The following is a 13,409-nucleotide window of genomic DNA, read 5'->3' on the forward strand; positions in this document are numbered from 1 at the left end:
GCATCTTCTGCTCTCCATGCCCCCAACCAACCCACGCATCCGTTTGCCCGACGTCCCCTTCCCCCTCACTCTCTTGCCGGCTTTCTGGCCTGGGATGGGCGTCATCCCCCCACTCCGTGTAGAAAGGGACAGGGCGGGGGGGGGGTAGAGGAAATGAGTCAACAGGTGACTGTCCAGTCCCAGGCATTCTGAAAATTGCCGCCCCAGGATGCCTGACAACCACGGAGCCAGCATATGCACCGCTCCTTGCCTAGGGGCCTTCCAGCCAACCAAAAGCATGTTGTACCTGGGGCCATTCAACGCGTTGGCCTCTTGTCATTTCTGCAAAAAGGAAGGACTCAGCACTTACCAGTGTGGACCCTTCGATAGCTCAGCTGGTAGAGCGGAGGACTGTAGACCTGATACATGTGGATATCCTTGGGTCGCTGGTTCGATTCCAGCTCGAAGGATGTGCCCATGATGCTTTTGCCCCATCATGAAGCCCACCACTGCCTAGTGCAGCCTTGCCTCTACCCTGCAAATTGGCCCTTCCCCTTGCACTACAAGAGCATCCTCATTCTCACAGGAGAAAGCCGACAAAGCCCTCCTGGAGCCACTTGTCCCTTTCCCAAAATCCAGAGACACATGCTTCTCAACCAAAGACACCCTTAGCAGACTGCCCCCACCAACCAGCCCCTTCAACCTCCCAAGCCCTTAACACTTTTATTCTCGCACCTCTCCCCAGGGAGAGCAGCGCTCCCTCTGCCACCACCACTTTGCTCAACGTGGACAGATCCGACAAACATGTGGCCACACAGGAGCTGCCCACCACGAGCCCTGGAGGCCGACCAGCACACGGGCCATCACATGGGTCACGGACAACCAAGGCATTCTTCTTGAAAACGCTCCCACTCAATTTCCCTTTCCTACTCTGCCTAGTCCTACGTTAGTCCATGGCCTCTCTCTTCTGTCTAGCCCAACCGCAGTCTCTGTGTATCTCTGTCCATCCCTCTCTCCAACTGTCTCTCTCTCTCTCCCTCATTCTCGAACTCGTTCTCTCTTTCTGTGTCTCTCTTGAATGATCATAAATATATAAACTTAGGGAGACAGAAACCCTTCACCATTTGCTTTATATACTGTGGGACAGGACTGCCACCCTGAGATTTGCCAAGCCATTGCCAATTGTGCGCCTGCGCCAAGAGCCTCTGGCATTGGCAGGAGCAAAAGACACCAGGGCTCTCAGGACAGGGGAGGAGGCTTGACGTCACGATGAAAACTTCAGAGGCCCCATTCAGGTCTCCTGTCAGTCAGAGAACAAGGCCGAAGCCACAGGAAAACTTCCAGTTCCTCGAAATTTCACACCTGTTCTTGCTGCCGTAGGAAGGTTTGAGTTCCTTCTGCAAGAGCAACGATTGCTCACACTCTGTACAATTGTGGGAAAAACCCCTGTACCAATTCCCCTGCTACTTCTGATGGAGAGACAGAGAAATAGAGACTGAGATAAAGATAGAGACAGAGAGAGACCGAGGGAGAGCGACTGCAAGGGAGAGGGGGAGATGGGGAGAGGAAGGGAGTTTGTGAGCAAAAGGAAAGGCTGAGACCTGAGAAAGAGACCTGAGAGTAGGAAAAGGCCGGGGGTGGGGGGCAGATAACGGTGGCTGAAGGCAGGGAGCAGAAAGGGCCCGGGACTGGGGCTTGGTGGCCGGATGTGTGATCCTGGGGGGGCACAACAACTGTCCTCCTGACACAGGCCACTGGCCCGTGCCTTCTGACCAGCTGGCTGAATTAAGTGCTGGGCCGCTGAGGCTACAGCCTTGCACACCCTCCTCCCTCCACCGCCACTGAGCCGGGTTTCAGGGATGGTGCTGGTTGGGGGAGGGTTGTCAGGGCATGTGGGTGCAGAGAGGAAAGCCAAGGAGTGGCCCTTGCCCTTTTCTCTCCTGTGGGAGGGAAACTCCCGAAGGCTGGAGATACAGTTGGAAAGCACTGTCAGAGGAACGGTGATGGGAGCGTGGCTCTCTGCAGGCCCTGGGGCCCAGCCGCTGCCCTCCCCTGACCCTTGCGGCCACGAGCTCCTTTTTTGGTTCGGGTTCTGCCTCTGCATCCAGACTGCGTTTCCCGCATATCTTCATCTCCAGGTCTCCTCTGCAGCAGCAATCTTCCCTGCTGCCCCACTGCTGACCAAGAGGAGCTGAGCCTGGGGCTGTGGAGTTTCCAGGGTCCAGGGGGCAGTGCCACTGCTTTCCCACAGGAGCCCTTCAGGAGGAACCTACTGCTCTGTGGCCACAAAGATTCCCCAGCCTCGAATGTCACCATCTGCAGAGACCAGTGGACAGGGACCAAAGACAGATTCTAAGGCTTCCATTGGATGTGCCCATGCCCTCCACCCGCCATGGAAATTGGAGGTTCCCAGGTTTGGGGGAACTAGCTTTGGTGTTTGGGGGATATAACAGGGGTGGAGGGTGTGCCCGTGGTTGGGAGGTGGACTCTGGAGACTTGGACACACCCCGGTGAGCCCCGGCACGGCCACCTCCTCCTGTCTGGGGCCTCACAGCGGGCAGTAGGGGACCTCCGCAGACATGGCCCTCATCCTCGCAGGTGCAGACCTGCTGGTCTCCCGATCAGGGGTGGCGACACAGGCATCGGAGGGCAGGTGACTTGGGTGTGGCTTGCCGTACTTCTGTGCGACCTGAGCTGGGTGGGTGAGCGAGTGGTGTCAGGTGGCGGGCACGCACCAGATGGGATCTGAAACGTTTGTCAAAGACGCGGAGTGAGGGCGAGAGGTCCGACCTGGACAACGGTGTGCTCTGCCTGTCCAGGAAGCCCACAGAATCTTGAGCTGCTTCAGGGAGCACCTGCCTCTGCCGGAGGAATCCGGGTCTGTGGACAGAGAACGCGAGCCAAGTCCCCAGACAGGCCTGGCCCGACGTCCTTTCTCCATCACTTCCCAGGTGCCCTCACTGCGCGGAAAAGTAAAACTAGGTTTAGGTGGGCACCACGGCCCCTGTCTGGAGTGAGTGGCGAGCTGAGGGAGGTACAGAACTGGGAGCGGGATTTGGGGTGGATGGAGGGCATGGGGGGAGGCACTTAGAGGCGGTGCTCCTCTTTGAGGAACGGTGAGGCTCCAGTTCCTTGGTCTCCACCATTCCTGCAAAAAAAGGACCCAGTGCTTGTCAGTGGAAGTATGGGTGTGCACCCTTCGATAGCTCAGCTGGTAGAGCGGAGGACTGTAGACTTGATGACATGTGGACATCCTTAGGTCGCTGGTTCGATTCCGGCTCGAAGGAAGTGCTTTAATCATTTTTGCCCCATCATGAGGGCCACGCCCTCTGCTTCTGCCCTGCAAATTGGCCCTTCCCCTTGCACTGCAAGAGCATCCTCATTCTCACCGGACAAAGCCAACAAAGTCCTTCCAGAACCACTTACCCCTTCTTCCTGAAGTCCACAGACATATGCCCCTCAGTCCACAACATCCCCTTGCTCCTGCCTTAGCAGACTGCCCCCACCAGCCAGCCCGTCAGCCTCCCAAGCCCTTAACACTTTTATTCTCGCACCTCTCCCCAGGGAGAGCAGCGCTCCCTCTGCCACCACCACTTTGCTCAACGTGGACAGATCCGACAAACATGTGGCCATACAGGAGCTGCCCACCGCGAGCCCTGGAGCCCAACAAGCACACGGGCCATCACATGGGTCACGGACAACCAAGGCATTCTTCTTGAAAACCCTCCCACTCAATTTCCCTTTCCTACTTTGCCTAGTCCTACGATGGTCCATGGCCTCTCTCTTCTGTCTAGCCCAACAACTGCAGTCTCTGTGTATCTCCATCCATCTCTCTCTCCAACTTTGTCTCTCTCTCTCTCTCTCTCTCTCTCTCTCTCTCTCTCTCCCTCATCCTCGAGAGAGGGACAGAAGGTTCCCAGGTTTGGGGGAACTAGCTTTGGTGTTTGGGGGATATAACAGGGGTGGAGGGTGTGCCCGTGGTTGGGAGGTGGACTCTGGTGACTTGGACACACCCCGGTGAGCCCCGGCACGGCCACCTCCTCCTGTCTGGGGCCTCACAGCGGGCAGTAGGGGACCTCCGCAGACATGGCCCTCATCCTCGCAGGTGCAGACCTGCTGGTCTCCCGATCAGGGGTGGCGACACAGGCATCGGAGGGCAGGTGACTTGGGTGTGGCTTGCCGTACTTCTGTGCGACCTGAGCTGGGTGGGTGAGCGAGTGGTGTCAGGTGGTGGGCACACACCAGATGGGATCTGAAACGTTTGTCAAAGACGAGGAGCGAGGGCGAGAGGTCCGACCTGGACAACGGTGTGCTCTGCCTGTCCAGGAAGCCCACAGAATCTTGAGCTGCTTCAGGGAGCACCCGCCAGAGGAATCCGGGTCTGTGGGCAGAGAACGCGAGCCACGTCCCCAGACGGGTCGCAGCAGGCCAGACGGCTGGGTACCTATGGGGACATCCTTTCTCCCTCACTTCCAGGAAGTCTCACTGCGCAGAAAAACGAGCCCAGCTCACGGTGGGCAACAGGGTCGGGTCGAGATTAAATGCGGGGATGATGACGCCCCAGCACCAGGGGGCTTGTATGTGATTGGGTGGGGCGGGGGGGGGGGGGCGAGCTCAGAAACTCCTCGAGGGCCCTTCAGCGACCCTGCCTGCCTGGTGGTGCATTCTTCTCTCCTGCTTCCCTCCGCAAGCCCGCCCCCACCCGACCCACTCATCCGTTTGGGTTTCACCAACGCCCCCCCTCCCTTCACCCTCTTACTGGCTTTCTGGCCACCGAGGGCTGTCGTCCTGGTGTCTCCCTGTAGAAAGAGCCCAGGGGAGAGAAAATGAGTCAACAGGTGGCGGCCCAGGCCCAGGCGTTCTGAAAATCGCCTCCCTGGGATGCCTGGCCACCACGGATCCCCGGCGTGTGCACGGCTCCCTGCCAAGGGGCTTCCAACTAACCTAGGGCATATTGCACCCGGGGCCTTCCAGAGCCTTGGCCTCTGTCGTTTCCAGGAAAAACGAAGGACCCAGCGCTTGCCACTGTGCACCCTTCGATAGCTCAGCTGGTAGAGCGGAGGACTGTAGGCCTGATATACGTGGACATCCTTAGGTCGCTGGTTCGATTCCGGCTCGAAGGAAGTGCTCTGTTGCTTTTGCCCCGTCATGAAGGCCGCCACCACCCCCTGGCGCCCAGCCCTGCAAATTGGCCCTTGCAGCAAGTCAGCAGCTGAACTCAGCCAGGAAAACCCTTCCGGAGTCACCCTCACAGCCACCTGTGGGCTGTTGCCAAGGAACACACCTACTTCTTGAAATATATTGACCCATGCCCTTCAACGCAAGACGGTCCAGCCCCCATTGCTCCTGCTTTAGTGGGTAGCCGCAATTAGCCAGCCCCGTCCCCCCACCTGCAAAGCCCTTTATACTTTTATTTACCCACAGCTCTTGCTTTTGCTCCTTCTGCCCAGGACAGCACTGTCTCTATCTGATACCACAGCTTCTCTAATCATGGACAGATCCCTGTCAAACAGGTTGCCCCAGAGGAGCTGTTTACTGCAAGCCCTGTATGTCTGCAACCATACCGGCCACTAGGCGGGCCACGGATAACTCTGGCATGTATCTGTGAAACTTTTCATGTCGTTTTATGTATATGTCTGTTTTCCTCAATGTTTTTTTCTTTTTCTGTTGGTACTTTTAATTTTATCTGAGAACTATAATTTTTAGAAACCCAGCTATGTAGTAAACTACCATGGTTGCCTTCTTAGCATGGTATTTGTAGGGATTTACCTTTTGAGAATGTATTTGCTAATCTTCACTGCTTTTTAAATGACATTTAAGCCGAAATATGCAGCCTTTTGGTCCCTGTAGTTTAATGGGTAATTATTACTCCCAGTGTCTTATTTAGGTGGTCTGTCCATCTGATCTCTGGATTTTTTTCTGCTAAGAATCCTCAGGTTTATTTGTCTTGTTAATACTTCCCGGCGCTCATGTAGATTTTTTGCTATTTTATGAGCAATGATATCTCCTAGTCTGCTTATATTATTCAGCTCAGACAGGTGATCTATATGAAGACTCTATTGCTCTGTATCCACAAAGAGACCCCAGCCTTGAATGTCACCATATGCAGAAATTAACATAGTGAGACCAGTGATGGAATTGGGCCTTCTTGGACATCCTGTAATTCTACCTCTTACACCATTATGTATTTACTAAGAATGTGTTCTTAGAATTATGAATGAAGGCATGTACGCATCAATAAGGGGACTAGTAAGTCCTGCATCCTCTTAGCTCATCAACCCCGGTCGTGTTGACTCAATAGAATTGCCACTCTTTAGGATTGGTATTCAGGTATGTTTTGTTCACAAACCATTTAATAAGCACGTAATACGTACCATGTATTGTGCTTGTGCCAGGGATGTAGAGGTTAAAATATAGGTCTTGCCCTAAAATATTTCTGACTGTAGGTTACCCAGAGATGGAAGCAGACAGTTATAATACAATGTGCTGAAAACTACAAATGAGGTAGATAGAATATTCCATGTAAATCTAAAACTAAAATCAATCTTAGGAAGTTTTAATTCAGGCTGGGGTGGAGGGCAAAATAGAAAATATGGAAGATCTCATGGGAGAGGTAATGCACTGTCGTCAGCTCAGTTTCAGAAGAGGAGTAGTAGATCTGCGATCAGGCGAGCGGAGCGGATCCAGAACAATTAGAAAAGAAACAGAAACCTGAAGAGTGTTGATTTTTTTGTGTAACTATATATGGTGTCACTAGAGCACACAGAGAAATCCAGGACTAGCAGGAAATGAAGATACAAATAATTGTGCATGGAATTTTAACTTATCTCATCATATCCCTGATTCCCAGTTGCTGCTCACCCCAGAAGCAAGGGAACGATTTCTCAACATCCCTTGTGCGTCTTTTTGGAGAAGACACCGTGGCTTTTTAACATGATATGTTTATTATTTTTCCAGAATGACTAGCAGAAGAAAGGTTCATAATGTCCTTGTGCTTCCACGATCACCTCCATTGCAGCCATTCCCACGCCTACTGTCATTTTCTCTGCACATACATTTTGCGACTGCCTGGCTTAGATCGGCTGACAGAGAAGGCAGAGACATCGCTGATGCCAGGAGAGAAAAATCTTACGTTGTATAAGGGTTTACCTCCTTTCCAGACTTGTCAGGAATGGGGACTTGGGAAATTTCCATTCAGGAGCTCTTGAAATTTTCTACTCTCTTTCTCAGACCTCAACACCACTTCTGTTTACCACCAAGGTAGCCTTTCTCAGAAAGTCTTGCCTCTATGATGCCTGGATCAATAAAACCCTCTATGCAGGCCGTACTCAGTAATAATTAAATAGTTATACATAGGCTATACATGAAAATGTTTACCTTTCAATAGTGAGATTAATTAGAAACCAAAATATTTTCACTCTCCTCCATCTCTACACTCATGCTAATACAAGTAATCAAGAAGTATGTGGTCCAAGACGGGTAAAATGACATTTGCATGTAAAATCCATAAGCAAGAAACATAAAACCTGGCTTCAAATGGAACAGTTTTTCAATCAGTAGTGGGTAAGGGAATGTGGATAAATATCACAGTCTTTTCAAGATGGAGGGTGAGAAGTGTAATCCTTTCAAGGATTTTGCCTGCCAGTCCCATATTGTACACAGACTGAAATGTCTCGGGGCATTTTGTGGCAAAGTCCCTTTATTTAAATATCAGAGTATGCTCAAGCCAAAATCATTAAGTACATTGTAGGTAAATAAAACTCTCTGAAAGAGGGGAGGGTGGGGTCCTTGAGGTTGGTAGCCACAAGATACAACAAGGTTACTCATCTTCCTCAGGATCAGAAGGCACCCCCTTTATTTTTACAAGGCAGAAGAACAGCGTCTGAGAAGCCACACCTGGGATGAAAGCCTAAAAAACAAGCAGTATCTTACTAGGCAAGCTCCTTGTTTTCCCATTGTTGCAACTTCACTGTCTCTCACTGTATGCCAGGTAATAGGGCAGGAATCCAAGTCACAAAGAGGGCAAATGAGTTCCTGCCTCTAGGCCCTGCAGCACAACCCATTCTCAACCGGGGGTCAACACTGCCCAAGAAGATGGGAAGTGCTGTTCTTTTTACTGGTGGCTTTTTCTTCCTATCATCTTAGTATTTTACTAAAAATATTGGAGCCTCAGAAAGGATCACATTTGAAGTAACCAGCTTAATCAGTTCAATGCCCCCCATTCCCACCTCCACCCAAACGCTTTGATTCAGTCAAAATGTGCCACGTTTCCTGGGTTTACGAACACTGGACGGTAACAAGATGCTCATTCTGCTTTGATCCCTCTGCCTCCCCTTTTATCAAATTCCTTCTCATTCTCTCTTACTCATTTCGGGATCATCTTTTATCATAATCTTTTCCTAGCTCCTCAAGTCTCAATTTTGTCCTCTTCCTCTTTGTCTCTTTGGTACTCCTTAATTACTTTCACCTTTCTGCCTATCATGCTATGCTGATATTATAATTTAATATCCTCTTTCGGAGTGAGCTCCTTGAAATCTGGGGAAATCTCATATTTATTTTGGTACCAACAGCACCTTGCTTTTCACAGTACCTTGCACAGGACAGACATCTAGCGCATGTTAAATTATTTACTAGCCTGAGGCATTTCACCATCAGCTCCAGAAAGATGAAGGCTCTGATAAATAAGGACATCCTGGAGTAATGACTAAAGACCTGATTTATTGGAAGATTTATTGGAAGATAAAAAAAGGTCCATAATTCCTTCTAAGGTAAGAACCAGAGGCGACAGATTCCATGTAAAGAGTTCAGGGTTTTCTGTGATGAAAAGCAAATGAAGAAGATTCTGGGAATCACATAGTAAGATATTCAGACTAACCCTTATCACTGAGGAAAGTTGAAACAATATATGAAAACATCTGCTTCGTGATACTGGAGAGAGAAAAAAGATGACAAGACTTACTCAGTCAAAATATAAGAGAGGTAAAATCCAGAGTGATAATAACTAGAAAATCCACACATATATGAAAATGACTCATTTTATGAAAAAATCAGTATGAATTTTATAACAAAAGCAGACAAGAATATTAAGAGAAAGATTTATTACAGGTCAATCTCATTCATGAACATGGCTGTAAAAATTCTAAACAAAACATTAGCAAATCAAATAAACCATATATAAAACTTATTACATATCTGACAAAATTGGAGCTATTGCATGAAAGTAGCATTGATTTAACATTAGAAGAATCAGTGTACTTCACCATACTAACAGAACAAAGGAAAAAATAAGAAGACTATTTTAATAGATGAAGAAAATTCATTTAATAAAATTCAGTATCTCTCATGATAATGTTATTAATAAACCAGAAGGCAATTTGTTTGATAAAGTGCATTTACAAACAGAAGTCTCATTGTATGTTGCATCTAACAATGTGTTTAATGGTGAAATGGTGCTAGATTTCTGTCTGAGACTGAAACAAGATTAGAATGCCCACGGTGAACGTGCAAGCCTCATGTTGAAGACCCTGGATCTCTAAGCCATTGCTGCAGCCCACGAGACTATAACATGAGTGAGAAATAAACATTCACTGTGTAAAGCCCCCCCACCCCAAAAAAAGAAAAAAGAAATCTACAGCTGTATTACTAGAGATAATAGGTTATTTTAATACACTTGCAGTATCAAAGGTCAATATTCAAAGATTACTTATATTTCTATATGCCATCATCAACTAGAATAGTTAGAATATTAAATTTTCAAAAGATTACCTTTATAATAGCATCAAACAATGAAATACCTAGAAACATATCTTTAAAAACATGCAAAATCTCAAGGCACAAAATACAAAATATTATTGGAGAATTAAAGAAAAGTTACATAAATGGAAAGACAGTCCATTTATAGACTAAACAACTCAATATTGTAAAAATATCAAATCTCCTCAAAATAACCTATGATCTTAAAAATCTAATCAAAATTCTGTAATTGGGCAGGGAAACTTGATAAGACAATTCTAAAGCATATAAGGGCATGCAAAGTGTCAAAACAGCTAATATACTCTTGGAAAGGACAAATAGAGAGGACTTAAATATACCAGGTACCAAGAAACTTTATAAAGACACAACAGTTTAGTTAGGATGGTAATGATATAGGACAGGCAAATACACCAACCGAACAGTGCAGTCTAGAAATAGACCCAAACTTGGCCACTGATTTGTGACAAAGATTACACTGCAAGGGAGATAATTGTCTTTTCAATAAATAATAATGGATCATTTAGCTACTACAACGGAGGGAAAGGAATCTTGATTCAAATCACATATTGCATACAACACTGATGAATTATAAATCTAATTGTAAGTTGTAAATCTAATTGTGAAATGTAAAACAGTAAAACATCTTTAAAAAAACATAAGAGAATACCATGATGACCTTGAGTTAGGCAAACATTTCTTAAACAAGACACAAACAAATGTAGAGGGATAAAATTGATAAATTGGGCTACATTAAAATTAAGATCTTCTCATTTAAAAAATCCCATTAAAGGAGTAAAGAGACCTGCCACAGAGTGGGAGAATGTACTTGTATATCCAGCAAAAGATTTACATCCCAAATATATAAAGAATGCCTACAAATTAATAAGAAAACCAACTGACAACCATCTCAAATGCTTTTTCTTTCATCAGTTTTTAAAGCAATGTCATTCCTGCTACTTCAACAATTTTTTTGTTTGTTTGTTTTTTTGTTTTTGCGGTACGCGGGCCTCTCACTGTTGTGGCTTCTCCCGTTGCGGAGCACAGGCTGCGGACGCAGCATGCTCAGCGGCCACGGCTCACGGGCCCAGCCGCTCCGCGACATGTGGGATCTTCCCGGACCGGGGCACGAACCCGCGTCCCCTGCATCGGCAGGCAGACTCTCAACCACTGCACCACCAGGGAAGCCCTCAAATCTTTTTTTAATTAAAAAAATTAGTTGTTGGTTTTCTTATGAACAAGTTTTAAAAGTTCTTAATATAGTCTAAAGTCCTTTATTAAATATGTGATTTTAATATATTTTTCCCAGGTGATGACTTGTTTTTGCATTGTCTTAACAGTATTTGAGAGAGAAAACTTGTAATTTTGATAAAGTTCAATTTATCAATTTTTATTTTATGGACTGTGCTTTTGATTTAGTTTCCATGAAATCTGCCTAGATCAAAGTCACGGAGATTATATCTTATTTTGTGCTTTTAGAAGTTTAAAATTTTTAGTTTTACACTTAAGTTTATGATTCATCTTGACAATTTTTATATATGGTCTAAGGTTTAAAGTCCATTTTATCATATGAATATCCAAATGTTCTTGTAATATTTGTTGAAAAGACTATACTTTTCCACTGAATTTTCTTTTCCCCTTATTGAAAATCAAGTTGCCATAAATATGTGGGTCACTTTCTGCACACTCTATTCTGTTTCGTAGATATTTGTCTACCTTTTCACTTAACATTTCTCTCGTATATTTTATCTCTCAGTTCTATGTTCTAGAATATAAGCTTCAGCCAATCCTGAAGTGACTGTTTCCTCTAAGTTCACTTGTCCTATTTTATCCTTCTCTTTCACATTCTGGTTATACTCAAGGCCAGGTGATATATGGGTGTGAGTTAACATGTATGAATTAAGGACTATGGAATAAATATTTCCTGTTCATATTTTAGATTTGCATTGCAGTTCTCTGTTCGTTTTAATTCAATTTTATGTGCTGTTTTTTTTCTCCTGGAAGTTCCTTTTATATAAAATTTGGTAATGGCACTCTGTCTTGTTTTCCTATGTTGTTAGTTACTTACCCTTTTAAAAAATGAAAAGGGAAGAAAACAAGGGAGAGAAAAAGTAATCTTTATTTTAAGGAATTTTGTAATAATGAAAAAGATAGGCTTCTGTACTCAATATATTATTTTAATCCTATCTCTCCATTCTGAACTGTGATTCTGTGTGAATAGATGTGTTTCTATATTGCCTCCACTACTTTTGGATCAAAAAGCAAGTTGTTACTGAGAGGTTTGAATTCCACTTGGAGTTGAAGTTCATTATAGTTTTACATTTCCTGGCTCTGAGTAGCCCACATGATATTTGACATTCCCCACAGTTTGGCTGGCTAATTTTGTGGAAATGAAGTTGCCATCATTAGGGAAATATTTCTGACATTCATTAATTTCTAACTGCAGACATCTTGTATTTCTAAAAACTCTGAGTTTTTTAAAACTAGATACCTGATTGTCACTACATATTTCTGAAGCTTTTTCATTACGAAAAATTTCAAATACACTAAAAATAGAACGGTATAATGAATAATGGTGTAACCAACTCATAGTTCCATGAATTTCCAAATCATGGCCAGGCTAATTTTATCTATACATCCACTCATTTTATTTTGACGCAAATCCCAGGTATTGTATCATTTTGCTATAAATTATTTTTACTTACAAAATGATAATTAAATTTCTCATACAATGTCTACCACAATAGGAATTTTACTGATGAGGAACACTAAAGTCAAAGTGATATCAAACAATGATTAATGTAGAAGTATAATTCAAGAATGTTGCAATCCCATCATTCAACAGAGTTATCAAGCTAGCAGTCTCCTTAGTTAAAATATTTTCCTCTGTTCTCCATGTAATGACAGGGAAATTTTTCCAGGGTATCTTAAAAGCAAGAAATAAGGTGCAGAACAGTGTAAGAAAGTCACAGGTAAATAACTAAGCATTTTGACATTTGCTTACATACACACAAAATGACACTGGAAGGATGTGCAATAAAATAACGAAAATGGTTAATTAGGGAAGGGATAAGGGGTGGAAGAGGAGGAGGAGGACTAGGACTCTAAAAATCTATATATTGTTGTATTTTTTTGAGTCATTTTAGTATGTTTTATATTTTTAAAGTAAATTTAATGCCTTCTAAAATGAACTATTTCATGCAAAAACTAAGATATTCCTATGATCAAGTCAGTTTGAAAGTATTATAAGCTGAATACAAAAACCATTTTCAATTGGACAGATGGCTATGCAATTTTTTTAAAAATTTAAAAAATTTTTTTAATTTTTTAAAAAATACTTTATAGTTAAAGCCTTAAGCTTTATGGTTCAATTAAATTTTAAAAACGTGTATGTCTTAAAGTGTGCTTTACTAGCGCTCAGACTTCATGGGTCTCTCTTCACTTAGAACTCTCCTCCCTGTAGCTCAACAAACAAGAGCCTCATTTTCTAGTTTATTTTTGTTCGGCTTAGCTCAGCCTGGTGTACCTGTCTGTGCTCCCACTCCTTCCTCAGAATCTAAAGTGATGAAACTTCTCATGCCTCATTCATTCTTCCAGTTAGGTATTTTCTTTTCTCTAAAAAGGAGTATGTCCAGAAGAATGGAATTCAGTCAAACTGAGTCTTGGGGGACCTCTGTACA

The 13,409-nt window shown here is 44.8% G+C and overlaps 3 non-coding genes across 3 annotated transcripts; all 3 read left to right on the top strand.

Annotated features, from left to right (window-relative positions):
• The first annotated feature begins 359 nt into the window (after positions 1-359).
• Positions 360-449, top strand: TRNAY-GUA (transfer RNA tyrosine (anticodon GUA)). Its single transcript is given in 2 exon segments — positions 360-396; positions 414-449. It is a non-coding gene; the product is annotated as a tRNA-Tyr (tRNA).
• Positions 450-3,175: 2,726 nt separating this feature from the next.
• TRNAY-GUA (transfer RNA tyrosine (anticodon GUA)) lies at positions 3,176-3,266 on the top strand. Its single transcript is given in 2 exon segments — positions 3,176-3,212; positions 3,231-3,266. It is a non-coding gene; the product is annotated as a tRNA-Tyr (tRNA).
• Positions 3,267-5,012: 1,746 nt separating this feature from the next.
• TRNAY-GUA (transfer RNA tyrosine (anticodon GUA)) lies at positions 5,013-5,102 on the top strand. The gene is given in 2 exon segments: positions 5,013-5,049; positions 5,067-5,102. It is a non-coding gene; the product is annotated as a tRNA-Tyr (tRNA).
• Positions 5,103-13,409: the final 8,307 nt, after the last annotated feature.

Source organism: Pseudorca crassidens, chromosome 1, assembly GCF_039906515.1.
Source record: "Pseudorca crassidens isolate mPseCra1 chromosome 1, mPseCra1.hap1, whole genome shotgun sequence".
Taxonomy (NCBI): domain Eukaryota; kingdom Metazoa; phylum Chordata; class Mammalia; order Artiodactyla; family Delphinidae; genus Pseudorca; species Pseudorca crassidens.